Below are 21,073 nucleotides of genomic sequence, written 5' to 3' on the forward strand. Positions count from 1 at the left end.
TTGCCAGGGTTGGAGGATCTGAGCTACAGGGAGAGGCTGAACAGGCTGGGGCTGTTTTCCCTGGAGTGTCGGAGGCTGAGGGGTGACCTTATAGAGGTTTACAAAATTATGAGGGGCATGGATAGGATAAATAGGCAAAGTCTTTTCCCTGTGTCGGGGAGTCCAGAACTAGAGGGCATAGGTTTAGGGTGAGAGGGGAAAGATATAAAAGAGACCTAAGGGGCAACTTTTTCACACAGAGGGTGATACGTGTATGGAATGAGCTGCCAGAGGAAGTGGTGGAGGCTGGTACAATTGCAACATTTAAGAGGCATTTGGATGGGTATATGAATAGGAAGGGTTTGGAGGGATATGGGCCGGGTGCTGGCAGGTGGGACTAGATTGGGTCGGGATATCTGGTCGGCATGGATGGGTTGGACCGAAGGGTCTGTTTCCATGCTGTACATCTCTATGACTCTATGACAGCTGTCGGTTCTGTGGCTAACTCAATGATACAGATCCATTTATTTAATGCACTGAACACCTGATCATAATGCTGTAATTGTTTTAGAAATACTTCTGCATTTTCCATGATCTTCGCAACCTCATCTGCTTTCCAAGTATTGTGGTTTGTTTTATGAACCGACAGAAACATCTCTTTGGTGGAAACACCTCACTGGTGGGTTTGGGATTGTCAGAGCAGTGTTCACTTACATTTCTACATTTCATCATTGCTTTATCTTTATTTAATCATGAAATGACAGTTTCCGTACTGAAACAATATTACGTAGCTACCCTTTATCTATCACATGATCATCAATGTTTATGTCACTTGTAACAATGGTATTCATTGTGCTTACCTGTGACTTATTTACGTGCATGCTCATTGACTCTTTACACTCAAACTGATCATTAGCAGTTCTCCAAACTTTCTTAATCACTGTCTTTATATTTTCACAAGTAATAGTGGTGGCACAGTGGTTAGCACTGCTGCCTCAGAGCACCAGAGACCTGGGTTCAATTCCTGCCTCAGGCGACTGACTGTGTGGAGTTTGCACATTTTCCCCACGTCTGTGTGGGTTTCCTACAGGTGTTCTGGTTTCCTCCCACAGTCCAAAAATGTACAAATACATTTGTATACCAGTTCAACTGGGCAATGTTCCTCACCAAGTACGTTATGGTATCTCAATCCAACACAAAGATGATGAGCTATCTCAATAATTGGCAGTGAAGCCATAATTTGTGAATCAAGCTTTGAAACAGCTCAGCTTCACAGGATGAAGCTCTTTCAGAACATAATGAATTTGATGCATTTTCTGAGCTAACACCTCATCTTAGTACAATAAATGAAGGGAATATTCCAGGAAGTTTACCAAAGTTGGATACAAAAGGTTTCTCATTCATTCATTTCATGATTGTAATACAATAACAATGTTTTGTCATTTTAATACACCACAAGGTAGATCAGAAGTTATGGCCATGCAAAAATCATATGGAATAACAGAAGTACGACCAGAGTAACATAAAAAACACCGATTCACAGCAATAATAAATGAGATAGTGGCTCACCGGTAACTCCAAACACTGCAAGAATTGGATAGTAAACATGTTCTATCCAAACCATTATTGAATACTCATATCCCATTTCTGTGTTCAGAAGTGATTCCTGTTTGTCCGGAAACAACAGCTCCTGAAAATGGTCTGGGCTGAGACCTCCCAATGAGTCCTCATTATTACAGTGAGTAAATCTCCACTGGGACAGTTCTCCATCTGACTACTGTTATCAAATACTGTCATTTGAAAAAAACAAATTAGATCATTAGTATTGAATTATTTCAAATGATATTTTGGATAACTGATAAAAGACGTTAAAGTGCAAGACATTGTCTGAAACAGAAAACAGTGTGACGGGCTTCCTTTTCTTACAGTTTATTTTCAACTTGTTCACTCATGCCGAAATTTTCACTGATTTATACCAATTTCTGTGCAAATCACACTGAATCCAAGGCCACAGGCAGACGGGTTTTATGTTGCTCATGAAGCCTTGCAGTTACTATCCACATTATTAAAGAGTGTAACTAAAGCTAGTGACAGAAATCATTTTGATTGTTTTTACAGGAAAGAATGTCAAATAATAATGAGGAACATGAGTAGCCTATTCGCACTTTAAGCCTGCTCTGTCATTCAATGTGATCACGGTTTATCTTCTACCTGAACTCAACCTATCTGCAATGCAGCTTCCATCCCTGAGGACACAGTTACCACACACATACACAAAGCTGAACTAAATCAGCCTCCTTACCCTTAGATTCACGACAAGATAAAATGAAAACTTTCATTCACCTTAAAAATTAACCCCAAAGGTTCCTAATCAGAATTTTGAATATCCAGTCCAAAACATTGTGAATACACCAGATATGTTGCTGAAACGGAAGACTTAAGCCCAACAATCTTTGATCTTCGACCCAATTCTCACACAGAAGACATATAGATAAGCACAGTTAAGGGATTTTGTTTTAGAAAAAGAGAAAGGCCCATCGGACTATCTCTTAAACAAGTAACAAATTGCTGGAGAAACCCAGCAGGGAAGAAACAAAGTTAATGTTTCAAGTTTGGTGTCTCTTCATCAGAATGGGATTGTCAATTCTGGAGGCATCGATCAATGCCACCTTTTCCAGTTCTTTTGGGTGAAACGTAATAATATTTACAACTTTGTTTCTTTTCTCTGAACTTCCAAGAGCCAATTATTGGATGTTCGGGAGGGATCTCTCATATCTTCATACTGGAGCAGCAGCAGCTCCTTCCTCCCTTAGAAATCCCAGACCAAAACAATTGAAAATAAATCCCACTCTGTTTGATCATTCTGTTTTCTTCCCAGACTTGCTGGCATCAATTCCCAGGGACTGACCTTATTAACGTCCAAGCACCTGCTCTCTGGTTCAGCACACTGCCATTCCAAAGGCAAAGAGTCTACAAGAATCAACCTGCAATTACATTTCAGGCCTGGCTTCTTTTTAGGAGCAGGAGAATCAACGTTTCAGGCATGAGCTCTTCTTCAGGAAGAAGGGCTTATGCCTGAAACGTCAATTCTCCTGCTCCTTGGATGCTGCCTGACCTGTTGCGCTTTTCCAGCCACACATTTTCAACTCTGATCTCCAGCATCTGCAGTCCTCACTTTCTCCTGGTTTCTTTTTAACAAAGCTGCTTCTCACAGTGCAAAGGTCACCTTCCAGCTCTCAACTCACAGGTCACAACTTCAAACCAAATATTAATAAAAATAAAATAATGAAAAACCTGTGGGATTCTGACAGCAAAGGTTATCACTTTGTCCCTTTCAATATTATGTTGACCCCTGCCCTTTTATGTATCAAATTTCAGACAAACACGGTCCTTTAATTGAAGGGAATTAGATTCACATCAATTCCACAGACCAACCCCTCATTCTGAGACTGCAATGACTTACTGTTGAATGACATCTCCTACCCTGCCTCCCCCAGACAGACAAAACATCCTGGTGGCATCAACTCTAATAATATATTTAATTTGATAAGATTAATTTATAAGGCAATGCATTATTTCAAATCTCAGGTCATATAATCTATTCACTGATACCCATGTATTCATTCCACAAGGAGTGTTTAATCCTGACCCCATTACAAACTTGAACTAGCACAGTAGAGCACAGGAACAGGTCATTCAGCCCGCAATGTGTATGCCAATCGTGGTAACATTGTGAACTGATCCCATCTGCCTGCACACGTTCTGTATTCTTGATTCCCTGCCTGATCATGTCCCTGCCTAAGTGCCAGATGTAAAAGAGACCTAAGAGGCAACTTTTTCACACAGAGGGTGGTACGGGTATGGAATGAGCTGCCAGAGGATATGGTGAAGGCTGGTACAATTGCAACATTTAAGAGGCATTTGGATGGGTATATGAATAGGAAGGGTTTGGAGGGATATAGGCCAAGTGCTGGCAGGTGGGACTAGATTGGCTTGGGATATCAGGTCGCATGGATGGGTTGGACTGAAGGGTCTGTTTCCATGCTGTACACCTCTATGACTCTATGACTGTATATCTGTTCCTACCATCTCATCTGGCAATGCATTACAGACACCTCTTATCTCCAACAGGGACAATATGGGAGAAGAGGAAACCAGTTTTGCTTACAGACCATTTTGTTAACTGAAGCCATGTTGTCCCTAGCTAAAAGAGAGCCTACCCACAATGCCATTGATACCTCAAAATAGCTATACCTAGGAACTGACTGTGAACAAGCAATTACACGTTATGTTATCGAAACAACCCACTGATGGGATTCTCTCACTCACAATGACACTGATCCTCTCGAAGCCCTGAGGGCTCTCTCTCTCCAGCAGAGCCCCAGCCAACATATTACACCCCACAGACAAGGTATCACCAAATTACTCAATATGGATAACCTCAACCCTATAAGCCTGATGGACAGGGTGCTACCAATTATTTCTTCAATGTTCTTAGATGAGTTAACCTCCTGTTACCATTGTTTAGCTGCTCTGCACTGTCAGACTCAAGACATTATTTGCCCTCTTTCAATAGCATTAACCTATCAATTGTAATTGGAACTGTATTGTCTTACAATCAACTATCAATCTCTTGTAACCCTTTATAAACTGCATATGCCTGTACCTGGGTGAAGAGGCTATGACTCATCTATGCAGAGCAACCATTCTGTATATGAGCGGTCTTTAACCTCTCCCCACTGTGTGGTGAAATAAACAAGCATGTCAATTTCAAAAGGTCTGCCTATGAGCTTTATTTGACATTGGACAATTCTCCAACAGACAAACTAACTGGGTTACAGAAATGAGATGAGATTGACAGTCCTTGACATTAAGGCTCCATTTGACCATGTTTGGCATGACATAGCCCAAGCAAAACTGGAATCAATGGGAATTAGGAAGAACTCTCAGCTCGACTGAGTCAAATGTGACGCTAAGGAATCTATCTGTAGTTGTTGGAGGTTTATCAACTCTGCTTGAGGACGTCTCTGCAGGAATTCCCCAGCGGAGTGTTCCAGGAGTAAACATCTTCAACTGCTCCATCAATGAACCACACCATTATCACAAGGTCAGTGGTTGGGATGTTTACAGATGGTTGCACAATATTCAGCCCCATTCCTGACTCCAACAGCACTCCAGAAGCTTGACACCATGTGGGACAAAGCAAGCTTGGTTGGAAAATCCACAAATATTCCAGCCTCGGGTGACTGTCTGTGTGGAGTTTGCACATTCTCCTCGTGTCTGCATGCATGTCTTCCCACAGTCCAAAGATGTGCAGGTTCGGTGGATTGGCCAAGCTAAATAGCCCATTGTCTCTGGGTGGACTGACGTTTGCAAATGCAGGATTACAAGGTTAGGGGATGAGTCTGTGGCTGAATGGGATATTATTCAGAGGGTCAGGGAGCTTCCCCACATAGCAGCAGTGTGCACCATCTACTCGACACATTGTACAAATTCGCCAATCCTCCTTAGACAGCACCTCCCATGCTCAATTAAACTGAGAAGCACCAGCATCTCCCAGATCCCCTCCAATCCACTGACCACCCTCCCATGGAAATATATCATCCTTCTGTGATGTTGGATCTACCTACAGCACATGCACTGCCCTGGTTTATGTAGGACAGTCAGTGCCAATGCCTGAAGACAAATAGACATGATCAATAAACACTCACCCAACCAGGAGGCTGCCTGGTCCCCTGATTGATTTATGAAGAAAAGTAAATGAACTTCTTTTTTCTTTTCCTGTTTTATACTGAAGCCAGAGCATTAAAGAAAATCCCCATCCCAATTTCCCAGGACTAGGCAGTGACATCGAAGTAATGGGCTTTGGGGAGTCAGGAGGTGAGTCACTTGCTGCAGTATTCCTCACCTCCGACTGCACTTGGAGCCACTGTCCAGGTGAGTCCAGTTGAGAATCTGCTCAATAATAACCCCCAGGATGTTGATAGTGGAGGATTCAGTGATGGTAAGACAATTGACTGTCATGGACCAGTGGGTAGATTGTTTCTTATTGGATGGTTAATCATTTTTGATAGAATTTACAAGTCATGGTTTTTTAATGCTTGCAAATTTAGAAATGACCCACTGATCAGCATTGTTCCTCACAATGCTAATTCCACCCTGGAGAGACTGGCTTTGTGCAGTTTGCACATTCTCCCTGTGTCTGCATGTGTTTCTTCCCACTGTCCAAAGATATGCAGGTTAGGTGGAATGCTCAATAGCCCATTGGGTCAGGGGATTTGCAGATTAGGTGGATTAACAATTGTAAATTCCGGGTTACAGGGATAGGGTATGAAGCTGTGTTTGGGTGGGATACTCTGCAGAGGATCAGTGCAGATTCAATGAGCTAAATGGCCTCTTTCCTCACTGTAGGGATTTTCGGAGTGAATGGAGCAGCTGCCCTGGTCAGAAAAGTTCCTGGGCCTGATTATACAGTCTGTTACCAATACAGCTCACCTACACATCGACCCTCCCTGTTGTACAACAGAGCCGGTCGTGGTGTCATTACATTGGCTGCTGCTGCTGCTGCTTTCCACTGAGAGGCCATTCCCAGCCTCCCCCACTCCCCTCTCCCCCCCAAACTGTATCCAAATCAATGTACCTGTTAATGCAGAGGAAAGCTGCATCTAGACTGTCCCCATCAAACATTCCCAGGACAGGGAGGGGATGAGGTTAATAAGAGATTAAAGCTCTCTCTACAATGTTACCATCAAACTCTCCCAGGCAAGTTTTTAGATGCTGAGTAAAATTCTGTTTATGTTGTCAAGCGTGTGATGCTGGAAAAGCATCGCAATTCAGGCAGCATTCGAGGAGCAGGAGAATCAATATTTCAGACATAAGACCTTCGTATTAAGCAAGAACTTTCAAATGTTGATTGGGGGCAAATGTTCATAAGTAAAGGGATGACTGGACAATGGGAAGCCTTCAGAACTGAGTTAACGAGAGTAGGACAAACAGTCCAGGCATTTACTTCCTTAGTGAGAGTCCTGTCAGGGTGAAAGGAAAGGCTGGGAGGTATAGGGAATGCTGAATGACTAAAGACATTGAGGATTTGGTTAAGAAAAAGAAGGAAGCATATGCAGGTCTGGACAGGATAGATCCAGAGAATCCTTAGAAGAGTATAAAGGCAGTAGGAATATACTTAAGAGGGAAATCAACAAGGCAAAAAGGTTCATGAGATAGCTTTGGCAAATAGAGTCAAGGCCAATCCAAAGAGTTTTCAAAAATTTATTAAAGACAAAAGCGTAACTAGGGAGAGAATAGGACCCCTCAAAGATCAGCAAGGTGGCTTTTGTGTGGAGCCACGGGAGATCTGGACATACTAAACAAGTATTTTGCATTAGTATTTACTGTGGAAAAAGACAGGGAAAGTATAGAATGTAGGGAAATAGACAGTGACATCTTGGAAAATGTCCATATGACAGAGGAGGAAGTGTTGGATGTCTTGAAATACATAAAAGTGGATAAATCCCCAGGACCTGATCAGGTGTACCCGAGAACTCTGTGGGAAGCTAGGGAAGTGATTGCTGGGCCTCTTGCTGAGATATTTGTATCATCGATACTCACAGGTGAGGTGTCGGAGATTGTGTTATGTGGTGCCACTATTTAAGAAGGGTGGTAAGGACAAGCCAGGGAATTGTAGACCAGTGAGCCTGACCTCAGTGGTGGGCAGGTTGTTGGAGGGAATCCTGAGGGACAGGATGTACGTGCACTTGGAAAGGCAAGGACTGATTAGGGATAGTCAACATAGTTTTGTGCGTGGGAAATTGTGTTTCATTACCAAACTGAGTTTTTGATGTAACAAAGAGGATTAATGAGGGCGTTCAGAAGGTGTTCAACAAGGTCCTCATGGTAGATTGGTTAGCAAGATTAGATCACATGGAATACAGGGAGAACTAGCCATTTGGATATAGAACTGGCTCAAAGGTAGAAGACAGAGGGTGGTGGGGGAGGGTTGTTTTTCAGACTGGAGGCCTGTGATTAGTGGAGTGCCACAAGGATCGGTTCTGGGTCCTCTACTTTTCATCATTTATATAAATGATTTGGATGGGAGCATAAGAGGTATACTTAGTAAGTTTGCAGATGACACTAAAATCGGAGGTGTAGTGGACAGCAAAGAAGGTTACCTCGGATTACAACGGGATCTTGCTCAGATTGGCCAATGGGTTGAGGAGTGGCAGATGGAGTTTAACATTGATAAATGCGAGGTGCTGCATTTTGGAAACATAAATCTTAGCAGAACTTACACACTTAATAGTAAGGTCCTAGGGAGTGTTGCTGAATAAAGAGTCCTTGGAGTGTAGGTTCATTGCTTCTTGAAAGTAGATTTGCAGGTCGATAGGATAATGAAGAAGGCATTTGGTATGCTTTCCTTTATTGGTCAGAGTATTGAGTACAGGAGTTGGGAGGTCATGTTGTGGCTGTACAGGACATTGGTTAGGACACTTTTGGAATATTGCGTGCAATTCTGGCTTCCTTCCTGTCAGAAGGATGTTAAAAGGGTTCAGAAAAGATTTACAAGGATGTTGACAGGGTTGGAGGATTTGAGCTATAGGGAGCGGTTGAACAGGCTGGGGCTGTATTCCCTGGAGTGTCGGAGGCTGAGGTGATCTTATAGAGGTTTATGTAATCAGGACGGGCATGGATAGGTTAAATAGACAAGGTCTTTTTCTCTGGGATGGGGGAGTCCAGAACTAGAGGGCATAGGTTTAAGGTGAAAGGGGAAAGACATAAAAGAGACCTAAGGGGCAACTTTTTCACACAGAGGCTGGTACGTGTATGGAATGAGCTGCCAGAGGATGTGGTGGAGGCTGGTACAATTGCAACATTTAAAAAGCATCTGGGTGGGTATATAAATAGGAAGGGTTTGGAGGGATATGGGCCGGGTGCTGGCAGGTGGGACTAGATTTGGTTGGGTTATCTGGTCGGCACGGACGAGTTGGATTGAAGGGTCTGTTTCCCTGCTGTACATCTAGTTCTGGACTCCCCAACCCCAGGGAAAAGACTTTGCCTATTTATCCTATCCATGCCCCTCATAATTTTGAAAACCTCTATAAGGTCACCCTTCAGCCTCCGACACTCAAGGGAAAACAACCCCAGCCTGTTCAGCCTCTCCCTGTAGCTCAGATCCTCCAACCCTGGCAACATCTTTGTAAATCTTTTCTGAACCCTTTCAAGTTTCACAACATCTTTCCGTTAGGAAGGAGACCATGAGCCAGTTCTATATCCAAATGGCTAGTTCTGACAGAGACCCTGTAGACACAATGTACACCTAATAGGCCGCATGTACACTCTGTCAGGACTCTATCGACCTTGTGTACACACTGTTGACACCCTGAAATAAGCACTGTGTTCTTCCCCAGTTCAGAACTTTGTAGGTCAGGCCTCTGCTTTCCACCAGGAGCCTGTGATAAGAACATAAGAATTAGGAGCAGTGTTGGCCCATTCAACCCATTGAACCTTCTCCACCATTCAATCAGATCATGGCTGATCTTTTCATGGACACAGCTCCACTTATCCGCCCTCCACCATGGCTATTAAGTCTATTACTGTGCAAAAATCTATCTATTTTGCCTTAACAAGGTAGCCTTAACTGAGTCACTGGGCAGGGAATTGCATTCACTCTTAACCCTTGGGGTGAAGGAGTTCCTCCTCAACTCAGTCCTAAATTTGTTGCATCTAATTTTGAGGCTATTCCCCCTAGTTCTAGTTTCACCAGTCAGCGGAAATAACCTCCTGCTTCTAACGTATCTATTCCCTTCATGATATTACATGTTCCTCATTCTTCTAAATTCCAATGAGTATAGTCCCAGTTTACTCAATCTCTCCCCACGAGTCAATTCTGAAATCAACCTAGCGAATCTCCTCTGCATCCCCTCCAGTGCCAGTACATCCTTTCCCAAGTAAGGAGACCAAAACTGGACATAATAGTCCAGGTGTGGTCTCACTAGCACCCTATGCAGTTGCAACATAACCTCCCTACTTTTAAACTCCATCCTCTTGCAATGAAAGACAATATTTCATTTTCCTTCCTAATTATCTGTTGCACCTACAAACCAGCTTTTTGTGTTTCTTGCACAAGGACACCCAGCATGCTGCAATTTGTCACCATTTAAATAACCGACTTTGTGGTTATTCCGATCAAAATGGATGACCTCGCATTTACCAACATTGTATTCCATCTATCAGACCTTGCCACTCACTTAACCTATGTGTATCTAACCTTCCTACCTCCCTCTCCAACCTTCCCTGGACTGTATCTCCCTGACTGTATCTGTTGTTTATCTCCCTTCCTGAAACTTCCAGCCATCACACCCCCAGCTGCTGTAAATTCTTCATTGCCTCAAACCACGATCCAATTATTGTGATCCAATAGGATTTGCAACAAGACACACCTCCCACAGACATAATCATCAGTAACATGGAAACTATCCCTAATCCCCCATATCCGACAGGAAGAGCACATCACCACTCTCTCACACACACACTCACACTCCCACTCTGTCACACACACATACTCCCAGTCTCTCACACACACACATTCCCATGCCCACACACTCACACTCCCACTCCCACTCCCTCACACTCACACTCGCACTCTCTCACACACACACACACACACTCCCATTCCCTCGCACACAGTCCCACTCTCTCACAAACACTCCCACTCTCTCACATACACACACTCCCACTCTCTCAGGAACACACACTCCCACTCCCACTCTCTCACGCACACATTCCCACTCCCACTCTTTCACACACACACACACTCCCGCTCCCACACACACTCCCGCTCCCACTCCCACTCTCACATGTGTGAGAAACAAAGCCCACTCACTTCAATAATTTCAGTCCAAGACAAGATCTGAATCAGTAGTGCCATTTATTTTACACTTGCAAGTGGGTGTGATGTCCAGTGTCTATAAGGCAGAGGACATACACACCAAATTCAATTCATACACAACATTTATATGATTTGATGTCTATTGTTTTACACTGCTCCCTCCCCTGTTTACATCGTCCACTTCCCTAAGACCGGCCCCCATTACCCCTGTTTATCTCTTGCCTTATCCGGCCTTGTCTGTGACAAAATGCTTATTCCTGGTCTCACAAGGCTGTTTGACCTCATCCTGCTGTAGGTCATTGTTAGGCATATTCTTTCTTCATCATTATCTACCCCCTTCATCTGTGCCTTTCCCGAGGCCGTTCTGATCCCTATGACCCTTTTAATTGGGGTTTGTTCCTGTGTTTTTGTAAAAGTGGGAAGCAGATGTTTATACCTACTGTTTGTACAGGCGTATCTAGCTTAACCTCATCCCCTCACAACATCTTATCTACTTGCCCATAATGTCTACCTTCTGACATACAGTTTTACCTAATACAAAAACAATTATATATTTCCTCCACATCGTTTCCATTCTTGTTGACTCAGCTCTTGGCTAAAACAATTACACACTGGTGGGAGTTCATTTTACTTTGTAAGATGGAATTGCAGAATTTCAGAAGTAACATTAATTTACCTATATCCCACACACGCACACGAACACCCACTCTCTTTCACACACTCTCCCACTCTCACACACACACTCTCACCCCCACACACACTCCCTTTACCACACACACCCACTCCTACACACCCTCCCACTCTCTCTCACACACACACACTCCCACTCTCTCTCTCTCACAAACACACACTCCCACTCCCACACACACACTCCCACTGCCTCACACACGCACTCCCACTCTCTCTCTCACACAAACACACACACTCCCACTCTCTCACACACACACACTCCCACTCTCACACACACACTCCCACTGCCTCACACACGCACTCCCACTCTCTCTCTCACACAAACACACACACTCCCACTCTCTCACACACACACACTCCCACTCTCTCACACACACTCTCCCACTCTCACACACACACTCTCACCCCCACACACACTCCCTTTACCACACACACCCACTCCTACACACCCTCCCACTCTCTCACACACACACACACACTCCAACTCTCTCTCTCACACACACACACACTCCCACTCCCACACACACACACTCCCACTGCCTCACACACGCACTCCCACTCTCTCTCTCACACAAACACACACACTCCCACTCTCTCACACACACTCCCACTCTCTCACACACACACACTCCCACACTCTCACACACACACATGCCCACTCTCTCACACACACACAATCCCACGCCCACACACAGACACAAGCTCCCACTCTCTCACACCCACTCTCTCTCACACACACACACACTCCCACTCTCTCTCACGCACACACTCCCACTCCCACACGCACACATTCCCACTCCCACATGCACACACTCCCACTCCCACACGCACACACTCCCACTCCCACACGCACACACTCCCACTCCCACACGCACACACTCCCACTCCCACACGCACACACTCCCACTCCCACACGCACACACTCCCACTCCCACACGCACACACTCCCACACTCCCACACACACACTCCCACACACACACTCCCACACACACACACTCCCACACACACACACACACTCCCACTCTCTAACACACACACACACACACACACACACACTCCCACTCTCTCTCTCTCACACACACTCCGACTCCCACACACACACACTCCCACTCCCACACACACAGACACAAGCTCCCACTCTCTCACACACACACTCCCACTCTCTCACTGTCTCACACACACACACTCCCACTCTCTCACACACACACACTCCCATTCCCACTCTCTCTCTCACACACACACACTCCCACTCTCTCTCGTTCTCATACACACACACTCCCACTCTCTCTCAAACAGACACATGGACCCACTCTCTCACACACACTCCCACTCTCACACACAGTCCCACTCCCACTCCCACTCCCTCACACACACACCCACTCTCTCTCACACAGACACACACTCCCACTCCCTCCCTCACACACACACTCCCACTCCCTCCCTCACACACATACTCCCACTCCCTCCCTCACACACTCACTCCCACTCTCTCTCTCTCACACACACTCCCACTCTCTCGCTCTCACACTCAATCACTCCCACTCCCTCTCTCACACACACTCCCACTCCCACTCCCACTCTCTCACACACACTCCCACTCCCACTCTCTCACACACACTCCCACTCTCTCTCACTCTCACACACTCCCACTCTCTCTCACACACTCCCACTCCCTCTCTCACACACTCCTACTCCGACTCTCTCACACACACTCCCACTTTCTCACACACACTCTCACTCTCTCTCTCACACACACTCTCCCACTCCCACTCTCTCACACAGACACACACTCCCACTCTCTCACACACACATTCCCACTTCCTCACACACACTCCAACTCCCGCTCTCTCTCACACAGACACACACACTCACTCTCTCACACAGACACACACTCCCACTCTCTCTCTCACATTCTCACACTCCCACTCTCTCTCTCACATTCTCACTCTCCCACTCTCTCTCGCTCTCTCACACAAACACACTCCCACTCTCTCTCACACACAAACACACTCCCACTCTCTCTCACACACAAACACACTCCCACTCTCTCTCACACACAAACACACTCCCACTCTCTCTCACACACACTCCCACTCTCACACACACACTCCCACTCCCTCTCTCTCACACACACACTCCCACTCTCTCACACACACTCCCACTCCCTCTCTCACACACACACAAACACACTCCCACTCTCTCTCACACACACACACCCACTCCCACACACACTCACTCCCACACTCCCTAACACACACACACTCCCTCTCTCACACACACACACTCCCACTCTCTCTCACACACACACACACACTCCCACTCTCTCTCACACACACACACACTCCCACTCTCTCTCACACACACACACACACACTCCCACTCTCTCTCACACACACACACACTCCCACTCTCTCTCACACGCAGGCACTCCCACTCTCTCTCTCTCACACACACACACACTCCCACTCCCTCTCTCACACACACACACGCACTCCCATTCTCTCTCACACACACTCCCACTCACACACACACACACTCCCACTCACACACACACTCACTCCCACTCACACACACACTCACTCCCACTCACACACACACACTCACTCCCACTCACACACACACACTCACTCCCACTCAATCTCACACACACTCACTCCCACTCAATCTCACACACACTCACTCGCACTAACACACACACTCACTCCCACTCACACACACACTCACTCCCACTCAATCTCACACACACTCCCACTCTCTCTCACACACACACCCACTATCTCTCTCACACACACTCACTCCCACTCTCTCTCACACACTCCCACTCTCAGACACTCCCACTCCCACTCACTCCCACTCTCTCTCACACACACTCCCACTCTCTCTCACACACACTCCCACTCTCTCTCACACACACTCCCACTCTCTCTCTCACACACACTCCCACTCCCTCCTCACACACACACTCCCACTCAAACTCACACACACTCACTCCCTCCTCACACACACTCCCACTCCCTCCTCACACACACACTCCCATTCTCTCACACACACACCCACTATCTCTCTCACACACACTCACTCCCACTCTCTCTCACACACTCCCACTCTCACTCACTCCCACTCTCTCTCACACACACTCTCTCTCACACACACTCCCACTCTCTCTCACACACACTCCCACTCTCTCTCACACACACTCCCACTCTCTCTCACACACACTCCCACTCTCTCTCACACACACTCCCACTCTCTCTCACACACACTCCCACTCTCTCTCACACACACTCCCACTCTCTCTCACACACACTCCCACTCTCTCTCACACACACACCCACTATCTCTCTCACACACACTCACTCCCACTCTCTCTCACACACTCCCACTCTCAGACACTCCCACTCCCACTCACTCCCACTCTCTCTCACACACACTCCCACTCTCTCTCACACACACTCCCACTCTCTCTCTCTCTCACACACACACTCCCACTCCCTCCTCACACACACACTCCCACTCTCTCACACACACTCCCACTCTCTCTCACACACACTCCCACTCTCTCTCACACACACTCCCACTCTCTCTCACACACACTCCCACTCTCTCTCACACACACTCCCACTCTCTCTCACACACACTCCCACTCTCTCTCACACACACTCCCACTCTCTCTCTCTCTCACACACACACTCCCACTCCCTCCTCACACACACACTCCCACTCTCTCACACACACTCCCACTCAAACTCACACACACTCACTCCCTCCTCACACACACTCCCACTCCCTCCTCACACACACACTCCCATTCTCTCACACACACACACACTCCTACTCCCTCTCTCACACACACACACTCCCACTCCCTCTCACACACACACACACACTCCCTCTCACACACACACACACTCCCTCTCACACACACACACACTCCCTCTCACACACACACACACACACACACACACACACTCCCTCTCACACACACACACACACTCCCTCTCACACACACACACACACTCCCTCTCACACACACACTCGCTCTCACACACTCCCACTCCCACTCTCTCACACACACTCCCACTCCCTCTCACACACACTCACTCCCACTCTCTCTCACACACTCCCACTCTCAGACACTCCCACTCCCACTCACTCCCACTCTCTCTCACACACACTCCCACTCTCTCTCACACACACTCCCACTCTCTCTCACACACACTCCCACTCTCTCACACACACACTCCCACTCCCACTCTCTCACACACACTCCCACTCCCACTCTCTTACACACACTCCCACTCCCACTCTCTTACACATAGTCTCACACTCCCACTCTCTCTCTCTCACAAACACACTCCCACTCTCTCACACACTCCTACTCCGACTCTCACACACTCACTCCCATTCTCTCTCACACACGCACTCCCACTCTCTCACACACACACTCACTCCCACTCTCTCTCACACACACGCACTCCCACTCTCACTCACACATTCGCACTCCCACTCTCACTGTCTCACACACACTGCCATTCCCTCTCACACACACACACACACCCACTCCCTCTCTCTCACACACTCACTCCCACTCTCTCACACACACACTCACTCCCACTCTCTCACACACACACTCCCACTCTCTCACACACACACACTCCCAGTCTCTCTCTCACACACCCACTCTCTCTCACACACGCACAATCCCACTCTCACACATACACACGCTCCCACCCTTTCTCTCTCTCACACACACTCCCACTCCCACTCTCTCTCACACACACACACTCTCTCACACACTCCCACTCTCACTCTCTCACACACAAACTCCCACTCTCTCTCTCACACACTCCCACTCTCTCTCCCACACACTCCCACACTCACACACAGACACATTCCCACTCCCTCTCTCACACACACACTCCCACTCCCTCTCACACACACACTCCCACTCTCTCTCTCACACACACACACTCCCACTCTCTCTCTCACACACACACACTCCCACTCCCTCTCTCTCACACACACACTCCCACTCCCTCTCTCTCACACACACACACTCCCACTCCCTCTCTCTCTCACACACACACCCCTACTCCCACTCTCTCACACACACTCCCACTCCCACTCTCTCACACACACTCTCACACTCCCACTCTCTCTCTCTCTCACACACACACTCCTACTCCGACTCTCACACACTCACTCCCACTCTCTCACACACACACACACACGCCCGCTCTCTCACACACACACACACACACTCCCACTCCCTCTCACACACACACTCCCACTCTCTCTCTCACACACACACACACACGCCCACTCTCTCTCTCACACACACACACACTCCCACTCTCTCTCACACACACACACACGCCCACTCTCTCACACACACACACACACTCCCACTCCCTCTCACACACACACACACACACACACACACTCCCACTCTCTCTCACACACACACTCACGCCCACTCTCTCTCACACACACACACACTCCCACTCTCTCTCACACACACACACTCCCACTCGCTCTCACACACACACTCCCACTCTCTCTCTCACACACACACACACGCCCACTCTCTCACACACACACACACACTCCCACTCCCTCTCACACACACACACACACGCCCACTCTCTCTCACACACACACACACACTCCCACTCTCTCTCACACACACACTGCCACTCGCTCTCACACACACACTCCCACTCTCTCTCACACACACACACTCCCACTCTCTCTCACACACACACACACTCCCACTCGCTCTCACACACACACTCCCACTCTCTCTCTCACACACACACACACTCCCACTCCCTCTCACACACACACTCCCACTCTCTCTCACACACACACACGACCACTCTCTCTCACACACACACACACTCCCACTCTCTCTCACACACACACACTCCCACTCTCTCTCACACACACACTCCCACTCTCTCTCACACACACACACACACACTCCCACTCCCTCTCACACACACATTCCCACTCTCTCTCACACACACACACGCCCCCACTCTCTCTCTCACACACACACACTCCCACTCTCTCACACACACACACACACTCCCACTCTCTCACACACACACACACACACACTCCCCCTCTCTCTCATACACACACACACTCCCCCTCTCTCACACACACACTCCCACTCCCTCTCACACATACACTCCCACTCCCTCTCTCACACACTCCCACTCTCCCACACACACTCCCACTCTCTCTCACGCACACACTCCCACTCCCACACACACACATTCCCACTCCCACACATTCCCACTCCCACACGCACACACTCCCACTCCCACACGCACACACTCCCACTCGCACACACTCCCACTCCCACACACACTCCCACTCCCACACACACATACTCCCACTCCCTCCCTCACACACATATTCCCACTCCCTCCCTCACACACATACTCCCACTCCCTCCCTCACACACATATTCCCACTCCCTCCCTCACACACTCACTCCCACTCCCTCCCTCACACACTCACTCCCACTCTCTCTCTCTCACACACACTCCCACTCTCTCGCTCTCACACTCAATCACTCCCACTCTCTCTCACACAAACACACTCCCACTCCCTCTCTCACACACACTCCCACTCCCACTCCCACTCTCTCACACTCACTCCCACTTTCTCTCTCTCACACACACTCCCACTCTCTCGCTCTCACACTCAATCACTCCCACTCTCTCACACACAATCCCACTCTCTCTCACACACTCCCACTCCCTCTCTCACAAACACACTCCCACTCTCTCACACACTCCTACTCCGACTCTCTCACACACACTCCCACTTTCTCACACACACTCTCACTCTCTCTCTTACACACACTCTCCCACTCCCACTTTCTCACACAGACACACACTCCCACTCTCTCACACACACATTCCCACTCCCTCACACACACTCCAACTCCCGCTCTCTCTCACACAGACACACACACTCACTCTCTCACACACACGCACACTCCCACTCCCACTCTCTCACACAGACACACACTCCCACTCTCTCTCTCACATTCTCACACTCCCACTCTCTCTCTCACATTCTCACACTCCCACTCTCTCACACACACACACTCCCACTCTCACACACACACTCCCACTGCCTCACACACGCACTCCCACTCTCTCTCTCACACAAACACACACACTCCCACTCTCTCACACACACACACTCCCACTCTCTCACACACACACACGCCCACTCTCTCACACACACTCTCACCCCCACACACACTCCCTTTACCACACACACCCACTCCTACACACCCTCCCACTCTCTCACACACACACACACACTCCAACTCTCTCTCTCACACACACACACTCCCACTCCCACACACACACACTCCCACTGCCTCACACACGCACTCCCACTCTCTCTCTCACACAAACACACACACTCCCACTCTCTCACACACACACTCCCACTCTCTCACACACACACTCCCACTCTCTCACACACACACACTCCCACACTCTCACACACACACACGCCCACTCTCTCTCACACACACACACACTCCCACTCTCTCTCACGCACACACTCCCACTCCCACACACACACATTCCCACTCCCACACGCACACACTCCCACTCCCACACGCACACACTCCCACTCCCACACGCACACACTCCCACACACACACTCCCACACACACACTCCCACACACACACACTCCCACACACACACACACCCACTCTCTAACACACACACACACACACACACACACACTCCCACTCTCTCTCTCTCATACACACACACTCCCACTCTCTCTCTCTCACACACACTCCGACTCCCACACACACACACTCCCACTCCCACACACACAGACACAAGCTCCCACTCTCTCACACACACACTCCCACTCTCTCACTGTCTCACACACACACACTCCCACTCTCTCACACACACACACTCCCATTCCCACTCTCTCTCTCACACACACACACTCCCACTCTCTCTCGTTCTCATACACACACACTCCCACTCTCTCTCTCACACACACTCCCAATCTCTCTCAAACAGACACATGGACCCACTCTCTCACACACACTCCCACTCTCACACACAGTCCCACTCCCACTCCCACTCCCTCACACACACACCCACTCTCTCTCACACAGACACACACTCCCACTCTCTCTCACACAGACACACACTCCCACTCCCTCCCTCACACACACACTCCCACTCCCTCCCTCACACACACACTCCCACTCCCTCCCTCACACACACACTCCCACTCCCTCCCTCACACACACACTCCCACTCCCTCCCTCACACACACACTCCCACTCCCTCCCTCACACACATATTCCCACTCCCTCCCTCACACACATACTCCCACTCCCTCCCTCACACACTCACTCTCTCTCACACACACTCCCACTCTCTCGCTCTCACACTCAATCACTCCCACTCTCTCTCACACAAACACACTCCCACTCCCTCTCTCACACACACTCCCACTCCCACTCTCTCACACACACTCCCACTCTCTCACACACACTCCCACTCTCTCGCTCTCACACTCAATCACTCCCACTCTCTCACACACACTCCCACTCTCTCTCACACACTCCCACTCCCTCTCTCACAAACACACTCCCACTCTCTCACACACTCCTACTCCGACTCTCTCACACACACTCCCACTTTCTCACACACACTCTCACTCTCTCTCTCACACACACTCTCCCACTCCCACTCTCTCACACAGACACACACTCCCACTCTCTCACACACACATTCCCACTTCCTCACACACACTCCAACTCCCGCTCTCTCTCACACAGACACACACACTCACTCTCTCACACAGACACACACTCCCACTCTCTCTCTCACATTCTCACACTCCCACTCTCTCTCTCACATTCTCACTCTCCCACTCTCTCTCTCACATTCTCACTCCCACTCTCTCTCGCTCTCTCACACAAACACACTCCCACTCTCTCTCACACACAAACACACTCCCACTCTCTCTCACACACAAACACACTCCCACTCTCTCTCACACACAAACACACTCCCACTCTCTCTCACACACAAACACACTCCCACTCTCTCTCACACACAAACACACTCCCACTCTCTCACACACACACTCCCACTCCCTCTCTCTCACACACACACTCCCACTCTCTCACACACACTCCCACTCCCTCTCTCACACACACACAAACACACTCCCACTCTCTCTCACACACACACACCCACTCCCACACACACTCACTCCCACACTCCCTAACACACACACACTCCCTCTCTCACACACACACACTCCCACTCTCTCACACACACACACTCCCACTCTCTCTCACACACACACACACACTCCCACTCTCTCTCACACACACACACACTCCCACTCTCTCTCTCACACACACACACACTCCCACTCTCTCTCACACGCAGGCACTCCCACTCTCTCTCTCTCACACACACACGCACTCCCATTCTCTCTC

The sequence above is a fragment of the Chiloscyllium punctatum genome, chromosome 34, assembly GCF_047496795.1.
Source record: "Chiloscyllium punctatum isolate Juve2018m chromosome 34, sChiPun1.3, whole genome shotgun sequence".
Classification (NCBI taxonomy): Eukaryota; Metazoa; Chordata; class Chondrichthyes; order Orectolobiformes; family Hemiscylliidae; genus Chiloscyllium; species Chiloscyllium punctatum.